The sequence below is a fragment of the Triturus cristatus genome, chromosome 10, assembly GCF_964204655.1.
Source record: "Triturus cristatus chromosome 10, aTriCri1.1, whole genome shotgun sequence".
NCBI classification, from domain to species: Eukaryota; Metazoa; Chordata; class Amphibia; order Caudata; family Salamandridae; genus Triturus; species Triturus cristatus.
In genome coordinates, this window is record NC_140593.1 from 456,034,994 (window position 1) to 456,059,256 (window position 24,263).

The following is a 24,263-nucleotide window of genomic DNA, read 5'->3' on the forward strand; positions in this document are numbered from 1 at the left end:
TGGGGATATTCGATGGCGGCACATGCGGGCTTCACGTCTGGATCGAGAGGTGTGGGCATCATGGTTAGGAAATCTTTCCCGTTGTCTCTCGTCTCCACATTTGTAGACGACCTTGGGCGATACGTGGGTGTAACAGGCACGTGGGAGGGCCATAATATAACCTTTCTTTCAGTTTATGCACCCCCTGGGTTGCAATCGACGACGTTCACCGACCTTAGCGCTTTAATACTCACACTGCCAGTGGGACATCTTGTCATAGGCGGGGACTTTAACTCTGTTGTATCCGGCGAGCTGGACAGGCACCCGCCACGTCTATTACCCGTAGCGACACACTCGCTCTCTAACTTTCTGGATGCCATGGGTCTAGTAGATGTATGGAGAACTTATCACCCGGATAAAATACAACACACTTTTTATTCTCATGCACATCGCAGCCTCTCCCGCTTAGACTATATTATTGCCCCCGCCTCCCAGATTGCCAACGTTCACGAGATCAGACATCTGCCCAGGGGTATCTCTGATCACTCCCCCCTCTGGACTCATATAGTCCTGGACCACACGCAAGTCGGACGCATTGCCCCCCTCAACCCCTGGCACTTCAAAAACCCCAAGATACGAAGGGATCTAATCAAGTCCATTGATGACTACTTTACAGACAACGAGCATACGGTCGACTCCCCCCAAACACTCTGGGAAGGGTTCAAAACCATGGTCCGAGGGCAGGCCCTTTCCCTAATAGCGGGTGCAAAAAAAGACAGACTGAAAGACATTTCCGATGTCGAGCATAGGCTACACCGCCTAGAGCAGACCGTCAAATCAAACCCCACGCCCGATGCGATGCACGAGCTACGACTCTGCCAGGATGAGTATAGAGCTCTAGTCACAGAGCGTGCCAAAATAATGGGACAAGAAAAACTGGGCCGTATATATGACTGGGGTGACAAGGTGGGGAAACTGATAGCCTGGCTAGATAAGAGAGAGCGTGCTAGTCGTCTGGTTCCTGAACTCCAGGGGAACGACGGTAACCCTGTGAGAGACCCCCAAGGCATAGCTACCCAATTTGCAGCCCATTACCAAACGGTGTATACTTCGGTGGCCCCTCACACACTTGAAGATTCTATCGGCCTTCTCAGAGACATCTCCCTCCCTACCCTATCGGAGGCGGGTCGCCAATTCCTAGATAGCTCCCTCTCTTCTGACGAAATTGCGCTGGCAATTCGGACGCTGCGACCTGGTAAAGCTCTTGGCCACAATGGTATCCCTATCGAGCTGTACAAGCTCCGCCCTGACAAATTGGGACACTATCTCCGGTCCATGTATAATTCCAGCCTGGAGACGGGGATACTACCTTTAGACCAGCGCCTGGCCACCATCGTCACCATATATAAAGAAGGGAAGCCCAAAACTAATTGCTCCTCCTACAGGCCCATCTCCCTACTTAACGCCGAGCCTAAAATCCTAGCTAAAGTACTCTCTAACAGACTGATCAAGGTCATAGGGGACCTTGTCCATCCAGATCAATCCGGCTTCATGCCTCGGCGCAATACTGCGCTTAACCTGCGCAGATTGCACGGGGTACTGGGCAGGGCCTCAACCATACGGGAGGACGCCATCGTCGCGTCCTTAGACGCCACTATGGCTTTTGACACCATTGAATGGAACTACCTGTTCGCAGTGTTAACAAAACTTGGACTTGGCCCGGTCTTTATCAGTTGGGTGAAACTTCTATATGCTCAACCCATGGTGCAGGTGGTCGTAAATAACAGAAAATCCGCCCCCTTTGTGCTGGGTCGTGGCACCAGACAGGGCTGCCCCCTCTCCCCTCTATTATTCGCTCTGGCCCTCGAACCCCTTGCAGCGTGGATACGCAATGATGTGGTCATTCGCGGACTACAATGGGCACCGGGATGGGAAGACCGTATTTCCCTGTACGCAGAAGATGTCCTCCTCTACCTCGCTTCCCCCAAGAGATCCCTTATTGCACTGTTTGACATCCTAGACATCTTTGGACGTTACTCCGGGTTCCGGATCAATTGGCAGAAGTCCCTCATATACATCCTAGGTGGGGACTCCCCTCAATTGCCTCGGAATTGCCCGATATCGGTGGCCACAGACGGGTTCACGTATTTGGGCATATTTATCTCCCTGGATCGGGCGCTCCGATATTCACACAACTTGGGCCCTCCCTTGCAACGCCTTAAAAGCGACATTCTACACTGGAAAACCCTCCATATCTCCTTGTTGGGAAAGGCCGCATTATTCAAAATGATGTCCTTACCACGCTTTCTATATGCACTTCAGAACGCCGCGGACCCTGTGCCCAATTCGTATTTTAGGGAGATAGAGGGACTGCAGAGGGACCTACTTTGGGGTGGACGGGCATGTATAGCCTTAACAAAGCTCACGCTTGGGTGGTATGATGGTGGAATTGGACTGCCAGACATTAAAAAATATTACTGGGCGGCTCACCTCACAGCCATTAATCATGGCACTTATGGCCCCCCTGATGCCCCTGGATTCCGTATGGACCGCTGGCTCCTTCCCGGCGGGACATACAGCCGGGCATTGTACTCCGTACCTGGCAAGATCCCACTGACGGGGCCCACCAAACACACGGTTAAGGTATGGCACGCTGCGACACAATCACTGGGCTGGGCTAATAAACTAACGCTAGCCACCCCGCTCTGGGACTCGCAAAAGTTAGGATACCTGGGCGACTCAAAAGGGTTTAACAAGTGGGACCTCATCGGTATCTCCACTATTGGAGATCTTTGGGCGGCGGAAGGAGTGAAGCCATTTAGCACGCTCCAGAAGCAATATTCACTGGCTGACTCAGAGTTGTTCAGATACCTTCAGGTCCGACATGCACTTCAGGCCGCACTGCCAAAGGACGCCCCCTTACCGGATAGCTCCCCGCTGGAGGACAGACTCCTTGACGGACATCTGCCTGAGCGTGCCATATCCCTGACGTACAGGAAGCTAATTAATAACATGCATGATCCCCTGACCCTACTGCGGGAGAAATGGACTGATGACGGTATAGAACTTGATGACGAAGGGTGGCAGACAGCGATTTCGTCCCCCAAAACAGTAGCAATTTCGGCCAGGCTCCGCCTGGTACAACTAAAAATCTTACACAGAATATATATAACGGGACCTCAATTGGTACACATGGGGGGACATACGGATGGGTCCTGTAGACGTGGATGTTCCCAGCCAGGTATTTTCTTACACATCCTGTGGCATTGCAGGATAATTCAGGAGTACTGGCACAAGATACACGCCATCATGAGTGAAACCCTTGAGACTGACATACGGCCGGAAGCTCCTAGATGCTTCCTAAATATCTGGGAACCCACGGACCTCAATGCCTATGCCATACACTGGGTGACACTTGCCTGCATGATTGCCAAGAGGAACATTGCGCAACACTAGGGGGGCTTCGCAGGCACCAACAATAACAGACTGGAAAAAGGACCTTGATTGGTGCATGCAACGAGAAAAAAATCTGTGTACATCGCTAGGGGTTGCCCCCGAACTTATATCGAGGTGAAATATGTACCCCCCCAGACTACACGATGTAGATGTCTCCCCTTCTCCGTAATTCCAACTGTACTATTCTTTTATGCATTGCTGAATCCTTGTGCTTGCATCTACCTCTGCAGTGTTACTATGAAACTATGCCTTGTAGTCGATGTTTTTTCTAATAAAAAGAGTTATAAAAAAAAAAAAAAAGAAATACCGCAGCTCTGAGCTTTGTCCTCCAACTTGCCTTCCTCTGTGCCAGTCACTGCCCAGAGCAGGGTATCGCCAGGAAGAAGCGCACTAGCCACGGTGCATGTGGGTAGCTTCCAGTTCAGTCCGGTAGGAACTAAACTGAAATCTTCTTCCATATACATTTTATTTTAGTTTAATAACTTTGTTATTATCAAACAACCATCAAGATCCATTCAAAGTACCAGAACATATTTTTAGTTGCTTTTGAGAAAGGATTTTTATCCTTTTGTCACCGACAGAGCTGGGGATTTCTGATCTTGTGCACACCTATCACTACAGAGTAATTTCCTGCAAATGTATTGCATGAGATTTAAGATTGTTTGGGATTTATTTCCTGTTACCCAATTGTTAATGCCATTTATTTCTCAAGACACTCTTCTGAAATCAACGATATATCTTGTAAAAGAGTTGTTTGGATAAACATAAAAGAGGTAAGAGGTACAGCAATGAGGCCCATTCCTTGCATTTTTCTAGAGAGTGGTTGACATTATATTGCTGGGAGAAAACTGAGTGACAATGACATCTCCATGAGCCCTAAGACTGAAGCAGCTTGCTACTGTTCACCTGCCAGCTAACCAATCTGTCAGAAGAAAATATTTAGAAGGAGGTGCTGTGTGTGTTTCTCCAAATCAAAGTTCGTGAATATCAACATAAATATATCAAATCAAATCAAATCAAATCATGGGATATTTATTAAGCGCACATATCACTACAAAAGTTTCATGGCGCTGGTGGATAACTCTGAGATGAGATAGATTTGGTGCAGTTAGATGTCAAACAGCCATGTCTTCAACTTCCTACGAAAGCAGTTGTGATTGATTGTAGTACGTAAATGAAGGGGCAGTTTGTTCCAGAACGAGGGGGCAAGGAAGGAAAAAGATCTGCCTCCATTTGTGGTGTTTTGAAATCTGGGAGAAGTGCTGTGTTACTGGATCTCAAAGTTCTACCTGGTAGATACCAGTTTAACTTTTTTGCCCAGTAACCCGGACCTTGTACATACATATTCTTGTGCGTTAAACAAACAATCTTAAATTGAATTTGCTTCCTTACGGGCAGCCAATGCAAAAGTTTCAAACTGGGAACCGATGGAGATCTTGGTGGAAGATTAAGTACCAACCTAGCTGCGGTGTTCTGCAAGACCTGCATCCTTGAGAGAAGATTCTCACTTATGGCTGCAAGCAAGGCATTTCCATAGACCATATGGCTTACAATAAGTCCCTGTACTAAGGGTTTTCTTGCCTCCATCGGAATCGATTTAAAAACTTTGCGCAAATTACGCATGATACCAAATCACGAGCTCACTGTCTTATTAATATGGTCTTTCATGGACAGTTTATTGTCCATTTGAAAACCGAGATTACGCACCGTTGATGTTGGAGTAGGACAAGGGCCAAGATTAGAAGGCCACCAGTCATGGGTCCAAAACTCATGAGCTCTACCATAAAGCACTATCTCATTGTTTCCTCCATTTAACTGCAAATGATTGGTACACATCCAGTTATCGATGTGAGACATACAGTTCTTAAAACTGAGCCTAGTTTCCATTGGATCCGGACCGATAGTGATCAGAATCTGAGTGTCGTAGGCATACGACACGACATCAAAGCCATAGAATCTAATCACTTTGGCCAGAGGGGTCACATAAAGATTAAAGAGTGTCGGGCCCAGAATAGAGCCCTGGGGTACTCCCATCCTGGCTGATCCACTACACGAGATGGTGTCTCCTAACTGTACAATCTTGGTACGATCAGTAAGATAATTTTTAAGCCACTGTAAAGCCTTTCCCCTGACACCAATCTCCCACAGCCGACGTTCAAGAATGCTGTGGGAGATGGTGTCAAACGCTGCTGATAGATCCAGCAAAACGAGGATGGAAGACTGTCCTCTGTCCAATGCCCGTCTGATGTTATCTGTTACTTCCAGCAGAGCTATTTCAGTACTATGGACTGCCCTGAAACCCGTTTGTGATGAGTCTAGCAGTCCATAGCTATTCAAGTGGTCTACAAGCTGTTTGTTGACCAATGACTCAAGCATCTTACCAAAGTGAGGGAGCAACGATATTGGGCGATAATTAGAAAGAAGTTTAGGGTCTGCTGTGGATTTTTTTAATATGGGCCTAACTCTAGCAGTTTTCCATATTTTACGAACTTTCGATCTTGACAGTGACTTATTAAATAAGTCAGTAAGACTGTCTAACAAAGCTGGAGCTATAATTGGAAGAATTCTTGGTGGTAAGGGATCGGTAGGAGAACCTGATTTTATTTTTATGATAGCTTTAGTCACTTCTTCAGGACTACAATGAGTAAATTCTTCCATAATGTGAGGAGGATCAAAGGCGGTTGATGAGAGATTCCCTAAAACATTAATAATGCTTTGCGGGGGAAAGGAGTTGTGGATTGCTATGATTTTATCGTCAAAAAATTTGGAAAGGGAGTCTATTCAATCCTGAGAAATAGAGGTTTGCAACTGGATAGATGGAGTAGAGAATTCTTTTAAGATTTGATAGAGCTCTTTGTTTGAGTTTGCTGCCTTCTCAATACGATTTAGGAGAAATGATTTTTTTGTCTGTCTAATTTTTTCCATATATTTATGGTGAACATCTTTATATGCTACGCGGTCAATAGAATCTTTAGTTTTCCTCCGTTTCCGTTCCGCCGTCGTACAAGAGAGCTTTGCTAACTTTAATTGACTGGTGAAACAAGGAGCGGCTCGAGTTTCAACTTTAACTTTAGTGAGAGGGGCAATTTTATCCAATGCATTAGTTATTGTTTTTTTTAAAAAAACTGCTCTTTGATCGATAGTATCATTTAAGCTTGGTTGAGTCACACTGAAATGGGTGGAAAAAAGAGGTAAAGTGACTTTACGCCAGGATCTTCGCCAAACTAATTTCTTCCTAGAGACCAAATTAATAGTATGGCCGAAAATAACGAATTTCAATAAGCTATGATTCGACCATCGTAATGGCAGTGGAGACTCCACCTTAACCTTATTAGAGTTAGTAAATAATAAGTCAAGCGTGTGACCAGCAATATGTGTGGGCCCAGTCACCAATTGGACTAGTTCCAAGGTGCTGATGCTAGAAATTAGCTGTTCTGTATCAGAGTCGTGTGATAGTTCCACATGGTAATTAAAATCTCCTAACAAGAGAAAGTAATCTGAAGCTAATACACGTGGAGCAATTATCTCCATCAGCTTATGTGGAAAATCATTTTTGGGACCAGGAGGTCTATATTCTAAAGCTCCTCTCCATGTTCCACCTAACAAACCCGCCATTTTAAAAACACACAATTCCATTTGATTCGTACGTATAGTTTCTAAAGAGGTGATATTCACATCCGAGGTAGTAGCTATAAGCAGGCCACCACCTCTGTTCAATTCCCTATCTACTCTTGTTATGTTGTATTGTGGAGGAAAAGCAATAACAACATCTGGAGCAGCATGCTCATGCAACCACGTTTCCGTGATAAAACAGATGTCAGGTGATTCAGAGTCAATAAGACTCCATATTTCAACAGCATGTTTGGGAGTGGAACGAGCGTTAAAAAAAGGTGCTTTTAGTGATTTGAAGGTTTTTGTAGAGTTGAAGTTACATGTTTCACTAGGGGGAACGAATGTATCAGGACATAAACTCCTTTGTACACCACTTGTTGTTATAGCTTCTGTTATTGCTAGATATTTACAAGATGGGTGGTCAAGATATCTCAACTCCTGACTAGAATATTTAATCAAAGTCATTTTGGAGGCTTACTAGTTTTTAAATCATGCAGGGGTCGTGACAGCTGGCAGCGGTCATGCGCCTTCTCGTCCCTCCGCTCAATCAGCACAAGCCGTGGCGGACTGAGGACACAGGCGGCTACAATACGGTGAGTGCAATATAGATTAAAAAGTGAAAGAACGGCGCAATTAAAATAAAAAAAATAACAGTAGCACAAAACTACCAATACTATTTCTAGTTTCTGGTTATTCTCAGATACCTGATTGAGCACAAACGCAATAAAAAAAGTTCACGTAACCTTTAATATTCAGATTTTTGAAGTAAAGCGGTCTGCGCTAGCAGAATATCCACCGCTATTGTACTACAAAAATATTGTTGTCAAAATATGAACATCGAAAACATCCACTTTACATATTGATAATAATAATTACATGCATATCAATAGCGTGAATCAAACTATGAATATTACAATGGTGAGAATATATATTTAAATTGAATTAACATGACTGTAATTTGTAAAAAAAAGTAACACATTAAAAAATATGTGTAAAATAAAGAATGACAAATAATATTTACTTAACATTCAAATTCAATTGTAAAAAATGTTATGACTTTACAACCATTTAAACAGTAATTCAAATGATCCTGATATTGAATTATAAAATAGAATTAATTTATTATAAACATAAAGATAATTAGTAAATAAACAATACCATATTAAGAATTTATATTAATAAACAATTCAACAGGTTTAGTTATCAATATTGTTTTTATAAATATGCTATGTGTTATTTAGCCATTAGAAGTATATTTATAAAATTTAACAAAACTAATAATGCTAAATATTAAAACATATATAGAGTAGGATTTTTTCAAAATCTACACTACAAATTAAAAGAATTTATATAATTTAAACAAAATAACTTTTAAATAAAACATTCTCAAATTATCTATCACAAAGGATGAAGTAAAAGCTAGTACCTTAGCTGCCATCCAAAAACATAAAAACTACAATTATAAACTAATTAAAATACACTACTTACACTATAATCCTATGAACATTGGAAAAATTCATACATTACGCAAGGGTCAGATTTACTATTCTAACTCCAATCTAACAAACGTTGGGAATAATGCATATACTGGGGTTGGGGGCGGGGTCAGATATACTATGTGAATTGCAGTTTACCAAACACTGATGAGAATTCATACATTAGAGGTTCCAGACTTACGTTTCTAACATCAATCTAACAAACATTGAGAAAAAGTGCATACTTTTGGGGTGAGGGCAGTGGGGGTGGATTTACTATTCTAACTCCGGTCCAATATCCCTTTGGGAAAGCTCATACATGGGAGTGTGGATTCATATTAATTTTATTTATTTATTTATTTATTGCAGATTTATAATGCGCATGGCTGCCCCAGCAACGGGGCGTCCCAGCGCAATACAAGGACCAGAGACAGAGACCAGAGCAAGTTGACACAGTTAAATAGTAGAGGTAGGAAAAGGCCAAGTCTTCAAAGCCTTACGAAACGGCAGATGGTTAGAAATAGTTCTGATAGAAGTTGGAAGAGAGTTCCATAATTTTGCCGCCAGCCAGCGGAACGAGCGCCCCCCTGCCCTAGCCCTCCACACACGCGGGGTGCAGACCATAGCTAGGTTAGCGGAACGCAAGGGGCGCTTGGGTGTATAAGCCTCCAACAACTGGAGAAGGCCAGGCGGGGCCTGTTTAGACAGAATCTTGTGTGAAATACACAGTGCTTTAAATTGTATTTGTTTGTCCACTGGCAACCAGTGAAGTTTGGGGAGAACCTGTGCAACTGAACAATGTTTGGGTAGTGAGACCAAAATCCGTGCTGCAGCGTTCTGGACCCTCTGGAGGCGCTTAACGCTTGCTCTGGTGGCTCCCAAATAAAGGCAGTTGCCATAGTCCAGTCTTGAGAGAACAGATGCCTGGACAATAGTCTGACGCACTGAAGGAGGAAAAAACCCAAGCAAAGGCTTTAGACCCCGCAGGAGTCCAAAACAGACCCCCGCAACCATTTTGGTTTGCTTCTCAAAGGTTAGTCCCTGATCGAACCAAACCCCAAGATTTTTTACAATTTCCTTCGGAAGTGGGGCAGGTTTTAATCGATCCGGCCAGTATAGGTCTGATTACAGCTCCCTATCCTTTCCAAAAAGAAGGATCTCAGATTTGCCAGAATTAAGCTGGAGGCAATTAGTTGCCATCCAATCAGATATAGCTAACAGATCGTCCTTAAAATTGTCTAAGCTGGAGGTACATTTCCTGGAAAAGGATATCACTAATTGGGTGTCGTCCGCGTACGACACCAACGACAGCCCCCTCTCTTTCGCCAGCACTGCTAGAGGGCTGACGTATAGATTGAATAATAAAGGGCTCAAAATGGAGCCCTGTGGAACCCCCTGGTGTAATGCAAATTCCTGTGAGGAAAAGGGGGGTGCCAGGACCTGGAAGGATCTGTCCGATAAAAATGATTTAATCCAGGCCAGGGCTGAGTCCCTGATCCCGATATCCTGCAGACGCTTGAGAAGTATGGTATGGGACACCGTATCGAAAGCAGCACTTAAGTCCAAAAGGACCAAGGCCGTTGAGTCCCCAATATCAAGGCTGCTTTTAATGATTTCTGACACAGCCAGGAGGGCGGATTCAGTGCTGTGTCTGGGCCGGAAGCCGTGTTGAGTAGAATCAAATATAGCATGTAGCTCAACAAAATTGGCCAGAATGGTATTCACATGAGCCTCCACAACTTTAGCCAGAAAAGGCAATTGGGAGATAGGTCGATAGTTGGCCGGATTGGCAGTGTCCAAAGAAGGTTTTTTTAACAAGGGGACGACCTTTGCATGTTTCCAGGCCCGGGGGACCCATGCCGACCTCAGCGACAGATTAGCCAGATCCAGGCCCACGGCTGATATGGAAGAATAGAGCTGGTGAAAATAGGCAGGGGTCACTGGATCGGCCGGGGAGCCTGATTTGATTTTTAAACATAGTACCTCGAACTCCTGCGGCGAGAGGGGAGGAAGTGTCGCCAAACTACGATCTTCCCCGACAGCTCCCCCCCGTAGGCCATCTACCTCCGGCAGTGGGGCTGCCTTAGGAAGAGCCAGATAGATCAGTTCCACCTTTTTAACAAAGTACTGGGCTAGCTCATCGCATTGACAATTAGAGGTGACAGGCGCAGCCCCAATAGCACCTGTACTCTTCATGTCCCCCAACAAAGAAAAAATCGTTTTGGCAGGGTTGGAACTACCCAGAATTTTGCTAGCCACAAAGTCCGCCCGCGCTCTTCGAATGCCTTTATGATATTGTTTAAGGGCCGTTCGATATTCAAGTTTTGCTGATTCATCATAAGAGCGTCTCCATGCACGCTCCAGCCGCTTACAGCTCTTCTTAGCTAGAGACAAAGTGTCGTCAAACCATGGATTAGAAGGTCTACGACCTTTCCTACACCATCTGGCTGGGATACAGTTGTCCAGGCCATCCGTCAGCCAATCGTGGTAACACTGATTAGCCACATCAACATCCGAAGATATCTGAGGTAAATGGCCGGATAACCAGGTAGAAAGGACCTCAGGATCAAGCCGATGCCAAGGGCGTTTGAAAACCTTATTAGGGCAGTTAGGGTCTGACCTAATCTGCAACAGTAAGGAAAAAGAGACCAGAAAGTGGTCCGTCCAGGCCTGCGGGATTGGAGTACACATTTGGATCCGAGGAAGGTTAGAACAAACAGGGTCCAGCAGGTGGCCCGCTACGTGCGTAGCTTCGAGCACATGCTGCCTCAATTGAAAGGCTTCTAGATCTGCCAAAAAACCACCGATCTCCGCTCTTTCTTCATTTTCAAAATGGAGGTTGAGATCGCCCAGGATAGTAAAATGTGCTGCCCTGCTGGCAAAGTGTCCCATTTTATTTAGAAGATCTTCTCTAAAGCCGGTCGACGGCCAGGGAGGTCTATATATCAGAAGACCCGTCAGTGTAAAATTGCGAGTTAGCCCAATTTTGAAGGAGGCAGATTCGCAGCCCACTATACTTTCCCTATCCAGGTTAACAGTGTAGACCTCCTTGACTACCACTGCCACCCCGCAGTTATTTCGGCACCAGTCCAAAAAACTTTGGGAAACGTGCATCGATTGGGAGATTAAATGTACTATTTTAACTCCAATCTAAAAACATTAGCACCAGATGGATATGTGAGTGGACAAAAAACAGGATGTTGATATATGTATGTGCGTGAATACTGTAAAAACAATGGTTAAATTGACTTTATAGTTAGATAAAAATGTCAGTTGCAACATAACTTTTTAAACTAAACAAATCAATGAAATTCATAAGTTATGGTTAAATGAAGCAACTATACCTCGCACCCACGCTCTGTGTCCAACCTCATGCGACGCATGGCTTGAGGCTGTGTTTGCTGTGAGGGGTTGGGTGCCAGCGGTGGGTTGCACACCAGCAGGGGCAGGGTGCCTGAAGCATTTAGGCACAGGGCTTGACTGTAGGCCATTCCCTGCACCCAATTCCATGCCACATTGCAAAGAACATCCTATTTTACATTTAGAACAGCCGCGGCCCGTGGAGGGATTTCCGTGGGGCGGTAAGGCGGGGCGGGGGGAGGGGCAGGGTGGGGGTTCTAAAAACCGGAATATGGATAATTGCAGGTGGGTAAACCATTAAATAAACAAAATGAATTTCGTAGCGCGCGCTGCATCGCAAAATGCGATGCAACGCGCGCTGCGAAATTTGTTTTATTTATTTAATTGTTTACTTACCTGCAATTATCCATATTCCGGTTTTTAGAACCCCCCACTCTGCCCCTCCCCCGCCCCGCCTTACCGCCCCACGGAACTCCCACCACGGGCCGCGGCTGATTAAGAAAAACTTAATAAATGTGCCAAAGAAAAGCAAACATTAAAGTGACATTATAGTTAGGAATTGTTATAATATGTTACTTTACATTATAATAAGACCTTAGAAATTCACAGAAAAGAACAAAGGTTAAAGGGATGTTATAGTTAGGTGAATATGTCAGTTAAAACATATCATGAAATTCACCAGTTACAGTTAACTCAATTTACTATACTTTGTGCCGTAAAGTAACTATAACTTGAACCCACTCCATGCCAAGTATTGTCATCATTATGCACTGTGTTGTCACAAATGATGTTATTTCAGATGATGCAGTGAGGTTATAGATGATGTTGTAGAACATGCCATGAATGATGTATTATATGAGGTCATTAGCAGTGTATTGCGAAGGCATGAGTTATAGTTACTTTACCCTTTGCTTTTTCAGTGAATATATGTATGTGTGTGCATAAATATATAAGTATAACTTAAAAATAAAAAATTATGACATAAAAAGATACAAAAACATAAAACAACACAACAAAGTATCATAATAGGTCATGGTATTGAAGTAAACAATTAGTTACATTTCCATATTGTAGTAAAACAGTAAGAAAACAAAATACAGACATTCAATATCTTAGTCCAAGATGTGTTTGAATCAGTGTTTTAGAAGAATTTAACTCTCTGTGTACATGTATGGGCAAACACACTTTTCACACCTGTATAATTTCAAGGGGGGATTTCCTCATTTGCATGGTGGCATGGTCTGATGCAAATGAGAAAACACTTCTGCCATTGCACCTGCTCCCTAATCTAAATTCTACGGAGGCATCCAAATTGTGTGCCACCTAGGAAGAAGCAAAAAAACTCTAAGGGGGCACAATAATTCTGTATCACTAAGAAAGTAGCAGAGAGAGGTTCCATATACACCACAGGCATCTCGGTGAGAACGGGTGAGTCAGATAGTGCATCCACCTGTGGTCCAGTACCAGCTCTATTCAAATACAGGTCAGTTCACTGGTATTCAAAGACAAAATGGATCTTTAAAAACATTGCTTAATTCTTCACTGATACACTCTCTCCAACACTCCATCCAGACAACTCCTGTGTTGGAGAAAGTAAAGTTTTTCTTATGGGGTGAACAATACCAGTCTGCATCAACTGCATCGAATGAGGGAGAAAGCCATACATACAAGGATCATTTGTCAATTATGGTGATACTGTCACTGGTGTAAATGCAAATGGTGGAGACATTTAGGCATGCTTTGGCCAGAAAAACTTGAATTTTATGAGGATAGTAAGGAAACACTGAGATGCACTTTAGAAGACAAAGATAAAAAAGGGAGCTTTGGGTCTGCAGAACAAAGTCATGCTGTGATTGTGAACCTAGCAATTTATAAGATCACAGGTTTTACAACCGTAAACTGACTATTTTGCTAATAACAACCCAGTTTGTGGGTCATAAAAACATTTCTGACTTACACAATGGCTTTGCCGACCTACTCAAAATATCATGTAGGAAGGGGTGTGAAAGGGTGCCTCCTTCCAATTCTGCTTCAGAGTGGTATGTACCAATTGTTTGCAACCACAGTTGATGTCATAAACCATTGAAACATTAGCACCTCCTAAAACAAGGTGGCAATCCCATTACAGAGGAGAAGCTATCCCCACTGAAATTGTGCTGGCCTGCTTTAGGGGAGCACGTGATCCAAAGGACCGGTGCCTTATCTGCCCGATGCCTTTACAAACTGGAAACATTTCATTTTTTTAAGGAACCACTGAATCTTTTAAAGCCCGCAGGGAATTGCAAACACAGAGATGGTGGTCTACTGTTCTTCACAAGTCAGCATCCCTGTTATTGTAGCCAATCACAGGGAGTTGAAAATAGTGACTTACCTAATCTAATTATTATTCATTAGGCACATCCATCTGTGACCCCCTATGACTGGAGATTTTGTGATGTGACTTATTTGTTGATAGGTCGCTTCATAAAATAAATGACTGGTTGCAAAATGTTGCTATATATAATTTGTGATTCCTTTTTGCAATTAGTCTTTTTGTACATCTGGATCTTTATTTACTACTGGGGTCCAAGAAAAAATCACCATTAAAATAACGTGAACATTTCTGACTGAGGCAGTGGAAGGCGAAGACTCCTCAGGGAATGAACCAGAGTCAGATGAGATACAAATATCAGAAGTTTCGTTTTCTGGGCACTCAACCAGGGCTTATTTTATCCTATCCGCTGCTCAAAAGAAAGTGAGAATTTAGATAAATGTTCATTCTGCCATGGTAACATAATTTGAGCTTGAACAGAAGTTTAGTGTTATCGGCAGATCCACATTAATCCAGCACCACTAATGTTATGCATAATTTGTTGCAAATATGATTTTGTAAATTCTAAAGATTAGTTTTGTTTTCATTACTATGTAAACTAATCAATTATTTAAATTTCCAGTGCATTATAGTTAATGTATTAATTAATACTTTTTGCTTTCGAGGCTAATGTTTGAGTATATTGTGTTTCCATATGCCGAAGTACTGATTGCAAATTATATGTGTACACTTTATTCATATGAAACGTACACTCATTAATTACTCTATCAATATACTCCCCTGCCTTCCCAATAAACTCAGATTGATCTTAATCCCTCAACACGCCTGAGCTTGTGTAACACTAATGTGATGGGTTCTGGGTGTATTTTTCCTATATTTGCTCAACATCCAATGTTTTTCTTTATCTATGAATGTGTTCCATTTAGCAGGTGGTTTGAACACTGTTCAAATCTCATAAAATCAATCACAAATCCATTGTCAGTTGCTGTTTATTTTGTATGAGTGAAATGAAAAATACCCAGCAACAGAGTAAAGAGAACAATGAAAACCCCAGAAATCACATTTTCTGAAAACAGTACTAATTGCTTTCTGGGCTGCCGACTAAAGTTTATATTGTTTACAGGTGTTTTATATTCATGTATGTGGAGATGAACGGCCATATCTATAGATTTCTTTCAGATGACGTCAACATGGTTCACTGTGATAATATTACTGTACATATTATTCACTCCTAAATTTGGCTCATATGTTTATTACTGTGGACCAAACATTTAGCACAGCTAACCTTTTTGTCTTGCAAACGTTCACAGTTCATATTAAAAGAAAATGCTATCTTTCCTTTGATTTGATTTACAAAATGGATACATTCACATTCCATGGTGAAACTGGAATTCATCCTTAGACAATAAGGGTTACAAGTTTACCCAACATTGAGATGTTGCCCTGGTGAATCTTCAAAAGGTTACAGGTCATTCAGTGAGTCTTAAATTGAGCAAAGCTCTTCAATGCACGAAAAGCTTGATAAGGTAGATGCGGTATAATTGTGCAGAAAGGAAAGATGGGAGGATATCCGGTTTCAGTCAATTCATGTTCTTTTGTTTTTATTTTACTTCGGTGATGTGGAGAAAGCTGTCCTCAAGTAGTAATTTCAGTGTTCTTCACGTTCTCACCAAAGTGCCAGCCAGCCAGGGTCCAAATTGCAATACGCATTGCAAATTTACTCCCGTATGTTTCCTCCAACATTTGTAGTACATTTCTTTCTTACTTCACAAAGCTTCTATAAGAACACTTGAACAACTGTGAGAGTTGCAGGTTCCCGAAGGTACTCCTGGATAACTTTTTAAAATCCTAATTTGGGATGAGGCAAAGACATTTCCACATGTGAAAATGTGCATAGAGTACATTGATACTTAGGCCTTTTTTTAAAGGGGAACATATCTTTTTATTTTCAAAGGGAGTAGCTTAGCCAGTGAGTGTAGAACTCCAAGTTCCCAACTAAAAAACACAGTGGGCTGTAGGGTGGAGGGGTGAGATCACCTGGGTTCTGTGGGGACTATTTCCATGAGGAAATGGGTCAGGAATGATTTGCTTTAGATGGGCCTTTGTCTAGAGTGGCAACGTGAGCAAAAGTGATGGGTTGAAACGCTACCATGAAGTGACTGCCATTTGTTAGACTATTTTCAAACATTCATTCATTCACTCACCTTTTGAGAGTCATTACTAGGGCTTAAAAGTTGAGACTGCCACAGCATTCCAAGCCTACCATTGCCAATGTTTGTGAATTCCAAAAAGTAGCAGATTTGCAACAATTCAAGGAGTACTTATCTAGATGCAGATTTACTATGTTTTTTGGTAAACTCGTCACTATATATACAGATTAATGATCCTGCTCCAAGAAATGAACAAGTTAAGAGCTCTTGGTGAAATGAGAACAAGAAAAACTGACACAGACAGCATACCTGACTCAGGTCCTCCAGATCCAAATGGCAAGCCAAGAATGCATTCGAGGGGTTTCACACGCCAAGCACACCTGCTGAAGATATGTCCCTGCTGTCCCTCCTGGGGCTGGGAGTTCTCCCTGGGAACTCATGACTACAGTCATGTACAACACAACAACCCAGATCAATGCCCTAGGATTGCTTATTTTAAATGTATTTTCACTGCACACACTCTTCTTTGTCTCTGCTACAAGAAGCCTTGTTGGTAGAGTTGTCAAATCAGTGCATGTGGGCATGGCTCCACATTTCTATTCATTGCCTTTTACAAATCATTTTATCAAGTGAATGGTGGCCTCGCGTACTAAGCCTAAGCTGCACAGAGAGGAGGGCGTGCAGGCAACTTATTAGGGTGAAACATACTTTACAAATATGATATAATCTCTCCATGCCATTATAAACTAAGAGGCAAGTCAGTGGGTCATGTAAACCCTAAAAGTGGCCTATATTCTTATTTTCGACGGAGCAACATTATAGTCTATTAAATCAAACATTAGGCACATGTACAGCGCACATCCTGAACTCAAGTATTTGAAAGTATGCTCATTTAGGATAATAAAGCAAAAGGAAATTCAGTGAAATAAAATAATTTCCTAGGATCCCACAGTTTGAACAAGTAGGGAAGCCACATTTATTCCAGATTATCTGGTTTCATATTTAAAAATTCAGCCACCAGATCCACATCTCTCTCTCTCTCTCTCTCTCTCTCTCTCTCTCTCTCTCTCTCTCTCTCTCTCTCTCTCTCTCTCTCTGATTTACGTCAAAGGTCACTGTTTTGTATTTCATTCTTTGCTCATGACAGGAATAACCGACACAGAGATAGCACAACCAACTCAGGGTCCGCAGACCAAATTGCCAAGATAAGAGTGCATTAATAGGTAGATTCCATACCACAAATGCCACCCCCATTACACCAGTGCTCCGTTTCCTACCCCCACCAATTTTGAGGTTTAGAGTTCCAATATGCAACTTGGAAAAATATTTTCTTCTGTCACTGAAGAATGGTACAATCAAGGAAAGGCTTCCAGCCACATTCTGTGCAACAGTGGAATTTTTAAGATAAGGAAGGCATGCATATATTTTGATGAAATAAAAGCATGGTATTCCAACTATTGGATAGGTAAATGAGTCAGTTTACCAAATTAAAAAAATTACCTTGGAGTTTAGGTTTCTGTTGAATTTTCTTTTTGACTATGATTATTCATGACTCAATACATCCAGAAATCTAGTGATGTGATATAATATTTATAGCGCGGGTCTTTATTGCTGCCATCTACAAGAACTTGAAACCACAACCCACCTCCGCCAACACCCTTAAGCGCCTCACTACCACGAGTCCTAACCCTACCCACCATCTCACCACCTGGGACGAGCTCACCACTCAAGTCACCACTGCATTCATCAACTCCATTCAATCGGGAGTCCCCTCGGACCCATGTCCCCACCACATCTTCAACCTTCGGACTAAGATAATCAGCAAAGAGCTCACCACCATCTACAATGCATCCATCACCACAGCTTTCTTCCCCCAAGAATTGAAACACACGGAAGTCAAGCCCTTTCTGAAGAAACCATTCGCCAACCCCAGTGACCTCAAGCACTACCGTTCCATCTCTCTGCTCTCCTTTCCAGCCAAGGTCCTCAAAAAGGCAATCAACCACCGACTCAGTGAACACTTGGAGAACAACAGCCTTCTGGACTCCTCCCAATCCAGATTCTGCACCAACCACATCACTGCACTGACAATATCAGAACCCTCCTGGACAGGGGAAAACAACGGTCCTGATCCTTCTCGACCTCTCAGCCACTTTAAAAACCATATCCCACCATACTCTCCTCAAGAGACTCTGGAATCCAAGCAAACTCCCTCAAATTAATCACTTAATTCCTCACCGTAAAAACACAGAGTCCTCCTAGCCCCTTTCACCTCACAACCCAAGAACATCATCTGTGGCATCCCTCAAGGCTCCTCACTCAGCCCAAAACTGTTCAATGTCTACAAGACCCCATTAGCCAACAACATCAGAACCCATGGACTAAACATCATATCCTACACTGACACCCAGCTCATCCTCATGCTTTCGGAAGGCACCTCCCCCATCATGGCCAACTACCACAGACAGATGACATGCGTCACTAACTGGATGGTAGACAACTGCCTAAAATCCAACACAGGCAAAACAGAAGTGCTGATATTTGGGATCAATGCCTCATTGTGGAACAACTCCTGGTGGCCTTCTGAACTTGGACCCTCACCTACTCCATCAGACCATGCCTGCAATCTAGGCATCATCCTGGACCACACGTTCACCATGAAAATCCAGATAATTGCAATCTCTTCTGCCTGCTTCCTCACCCTAGGCATGCTCTATAAGATCTTCAAATGGCTCCCTTCAAAACTAGAAGAAGCGTCACTTAAGCCCTAGTCACTATTTGGCTGGACTACGGCAACACACTCTACACAGGAAATACTGCACACCTCCTGAAAAGACTACAGGCCCTACAAAAGTCATCTACTAGACTCCTCCTCGACCTCTCCAGATGAACCCGCTTCACCCCCCCAACTCAGGAAGCTTCATTGGCTGCCTATTCAGAACAGATTTCGATTCAAGATTTTAATCCACACTTAGAAAGCCCTGCACAACCAAGGACCAGCATACTTCCACCACCGCGTGAATTTCCACTAACTCACCAGACACCTCCTCTCCACCTCCCTCTTCCTCGCTCACACCCCCCTCACATCCGCTGAAGCAACCATGGAGGTCGCTCCTTCTCCTACCTCACTGTCAAGTCCTGGAACGACCTCTCCCTTCACCTCCGAGTCTCATCCTCACTGCTGGTTTTCAGTAATGGACTCAAAACCTGACTGTTCAACTGATCCCCCACAGAGATCACAGCACCTGGAGACCCTCACGTTTGATTAGCTGTGCTTTACAAATTCTGATTAATTGATTTATACCTAAACAAACCCCGCTAATATGACATTTTGTTTTGTACATTTTTCTTTTATGGGTACCCATCTTGCTTCAATACAGTATTAGAAGACTGAAATTAGACATTAGTCAAGCCTATCAGTATGGTTATAGGGCACTTTAACTGAGTCAATATATTCCCCCTTGCCTGATCTTCACTGGTTTAACTATACTACACTAATACTCACCACCAGCCATTTTACAGAATAAACAACTCTCTGTGGGGGCTCAACCATTACCACCCCCGTGGGCTGCAAACTAAGCTTTGGGACACTCGAAAGGTAAATGACAAATAACAAAGCAGTATCTCAACCTGAGGTAGGTGATGTTTTAAACTACAACCTAGACATTGGGGCATGTTACCAAACTTTGCACTAAATCCAGTTTGCAATGAATGCCATGTTTGCCACTCTTGCCTACCTAACTTGTTGAAGAAGTTTTGCACCTGTAAATATTTTTGGGAGATCATTTTTTTGCCAAAACTGTTTTGCAAGACGTTTCATGCAGTGAACCTACTTTTAGCACATGTGTTTTCCCGCTGTTTGCTTTTAGAAAACGTCCAAAATTGGTTAGCAAACATTGTTAGTTTAAAAACAACACACAAATTTGAGGGCTACAACCCTCACAACTTTGCACACCCCATCTGTGGTGTCAGGATCAACCATTTGGGAGGGACTGTAGTGCTGTGTTGTATTTCTGCCTAACTTCCTCGATCTGCATGGGTTTGAATATGAAAAAAGAAGATTCAAAGGCAGGTAGGGAAATTGGGACTGAAACACCCTTAGTTCGTCTTTTGTAGTTCCTATGGTGATTACCTAATTCAAAATGTTCATTAGATTGGTTGATTGCCTCACATTTGCAGTTGATGTCGTGTACTATTTTTGCCCTTTACTTTCCTCAGTAATGACTCTGCTGTAGTTTTGCATAATGTCTTGTGATTGAGGTATGTTACCATATTACTTCCATATCCCTTGCTTTTCTTTCTATGTTGTCAGTATTTTAAAGCAAAGTGTTCTCTTCATTTGTTTTTCACTCCTTATTGAGGGCAAATTTCCTAGAGCATTTCTAGACAGTCCTCAGGGCTAAATGTATACAAGTCTTCTTTGAAAGTGGTGTTCATGTCCTGAGAGTGTGCCATGTTCAGATTTCTGATTGTCTTACGAAGGAGTGAAACAAATGTGATGAATTGTGTCAGTATGAGATATGAGCTATTTGCAAGAGGTAACCGATAATAGATTGCCAAATTTAGAGATGTACCAGTTCTATGTTTCAATCTTATATCTATTGAGGGACCGACCAAGTCAATGTGGCACTCGTATGTTGGTTAAAGATCAGGGCTAACAAATAACCTTGCACGTCTTTTCCATTTTCACTGGATCTCACCTTAGCATGTTCTGTCTGTTGTGAAACGTTTTGTAACATTACAGTGGGCTTGGAGCCAGACCCTTACTTACCATTGCCTGACTTCATAGCCCCTCTCTTTCGCTTGTTTCTAATTTGCCAGCTTCCATAGGTTTTCCTTCCTCTTCTTGTGTTGGTCCCTGCTCTGAAAAAGGACACATTACTGTGTTCTTCCACTTCTCACTTTTTCATGTGCTGCTTTTTCTTTTTCACTACGCACTCTGTGAGAGTGCATGTATTTACAAACAATCTACCATGTGTCCTTCTACCCCCTCTGTGTTCCTCTAACATTCTCCTGCTTTTCCATGTGTTTCTCTTTTTTCCTGCCCCAGACCCTCCTGCCCATCCTCTGCTTTTTGTGTGGTTGTTCCATACCCTTTTGCCCACCCTCAATTGTCTGGTTGCTAACCTCATCCCTTCTCACACACCTCAATTGCTTTGTGCTTTCCCCAGCCCTCTCACAAACCCTCCATTGTCTGTGTGTTCCCATTAGCCCCTCTTACCCATCCTCTACTGTCCATGTTTAACTCTCTTGCTTGTCCTATCCCCACCCATGTCCTTCTCTGTCACCCTCCATCCCTCCATGTTGATCCTCTCCAACTAACTCCGCTTTCCATTGGGGAGTATTGGTAGGGACAAAGGTCTCAAAGATGATGCTTGTTTTCTTGGATACCTCTGCCCGGTAGGCAATACCCCTTTATATTTTCTGAGACCATTTCTTTAGCTAAATAGAGGCTATTTAAAAATAATTTATCCTTGTTAAGACAGATAATAATTGTAGCAGGATGGGATGGGAGGTATTCATGAAAGAGAAATTGTAACCATTGAGTGATTACTGCATTTGGGAATGTACTTCACAGTTTATGTTTTAATCTTGTCACTAAGGAGAACCCTACACACTGGATGGGGCATTTATATTGTGATGAAAGCCCACAACTACAAATCGTTCTTCCACCTCTTTTCCCTTTTTATTTTCTTGTGTATGTCTATGCATTAGATGCTATGTCTAAAATTTGCTGACTCCATCTTGTTAGTTCAATTGAGATTTTTTAAAACATAACTTGTATCCTGGTTTAAACAGATACGAACTGTGAAAGCTGGGGGATGTGAGCTATTCTTAAAAGTCAAAAGTTAACAAATAAGTGAATACCCTATTTGATAATATATTTTAAAGTTCTATGGTTGAATCATATATCAATGGAGGGCCTAAAAAAGGGGATTGGGCACTTACATGTTGGTTACAGGCAGAGCTACCACATGATTTTGCCTTTTTATTTTGTTGGTTCTCTATAACCTTTAAAACAAATCCCCTTATTGTTTTGTAACCACATCTTTAGATAAATCAAGACTATTAAAAAGAGCTTGCGTCCTAGTTTAGATAGATAACCACCATGCAGAGTCCATTTCCATCTATGGTGTCTTTTGCATGTGTGCGCTATCATTTAGATGGGGCATTCTGGATCTTGGTAGAGGAGATGCCTATCCATGATCGAGTTATTCCTCAGTCACATTTATTTAGACATGTGATGTGGCATCTGGGGCCAGATGTATGACCGTTTTAGCAGTTGCAAATGGAAAATCTGGCCGTTTGCCTCTGCTAAAAAGGATTGTAGTATGTACAAACCGATTACCGACTAGCTAAACAGGATTTGAAAGTCTCTATTAGGAAGGGGCTTGCCAAGGGCACCCCTTCCTACTAGCGAGTCTCACTGGTATGTACGATTGTTCAAAACACTCGCAGTTACCACCTACTTCATGTAGGTTTACCACCTATCTGAAGTAGGTGGTAACTGCGAACTGGAAGGGGTCCCCAAAGGTCTCCTTCTCCTTTGTGAATGTATGCGAAAACAGCTTTTAGGAACAGGCAGTGGTCTCATGGAACACTGCCTGTCCTTAAAAAATTAAAAGAAAGCTTTCCATTTTTTTCTTTTAAACGCATGGCATTTTCCTTTAAAGAAAACGAGCTGCATTTAAAAAAATAGAGTTTCTTTATTTAAAAAGAAAACACAGACATGGTGGTCTGCTGTCCCCGGCAGGCCACCGTCCCTATGTTATTGCCCATTCCCAACGGGTCGCAAATTGCAACCTGCCTCATGAATATATTGATGAGGCAGGTCATTCATGACCCCATTGGGAATCGCTAAACATGTCTAAGATACATTACTACATTCTGTTTTGCGAGTCGCAAATTGCGAGTCGTAAAATAATACAATTTGTGACTTGCAAAACGGAATGGTTGTACATCTGGCCCCTAGTTCCTTGATTTACTTGTGTGTGTTGAGTAAATGCGATAATGTTGTATGCATATTGGTCATCCCGATTTCACTGTGCATGTCGGCAGCAGAAGCAGGATGTAACACTGGGCATGGTGATGTGTTGATTCTTATGATTGTGCTTTTTCTGTCAAGAGTTAGCATGTTCAGGCAATTGTGGTTCAGCTCTTGGGTATTGTTTAGATCTGGGGCTTGGCTCATGTGTGACTTATTTAACATTGTCACTTAGCTATGACTGTGATACAAAACCTTGATACATTTGTTAGGCTTTTGGATTAAAATCCTTTTGTTGAGATTGTTTTTCTTTTGGGGTTATTAACCATGTTGTAGATGCAGGTGATTTTCTTTAACATTCTCTTTCTTGTTTACGATTATGATTTGAAACTCAGCCTCACCAGATGCAAGCAAGTCTTCTAACGTAGACATGATTAAGCTAGTGAGTATGTGGTCAATTCCTCAACTTTTAGGGTAGGGCAGTGTGTTTCTACGAGTAGTACTTTTTACTTATATGTGTGGTGGCTCAAAGTGCCTGTGTTCCCCACTTTAGCTGGGTTTGTTTCTGAACAGCAAAAACAAATGAAAAGATGGCCAGTATATCATGGCAACTCAAACAGCATTGCAAATGTGTCAAAAGTGCTCCCACCATAAGGGCAGGAGCACTTTGGTTGAACTTTCCCCATTGATAAGGCAGGGAACATTCAGCTTGGCAGAGGACTGAAGTTGAGCTACAAAAGGTGGGGCTGCACTGCCCAAGCCCCGTGCTCTCCATGCCACTGGAATCAAGCTATCCTGGCTGATGAGGGCTGAAACCGGTCCTAGGATGCTTGTTTCCAGTCCAGGGAGGACCTGGCCTGGCAGTTCTGGCTGGACTGTTCCCATTGGGCGCAGGGTCAAGACTGATTTGCATATGGGTCGGTCTAAACTGGAAT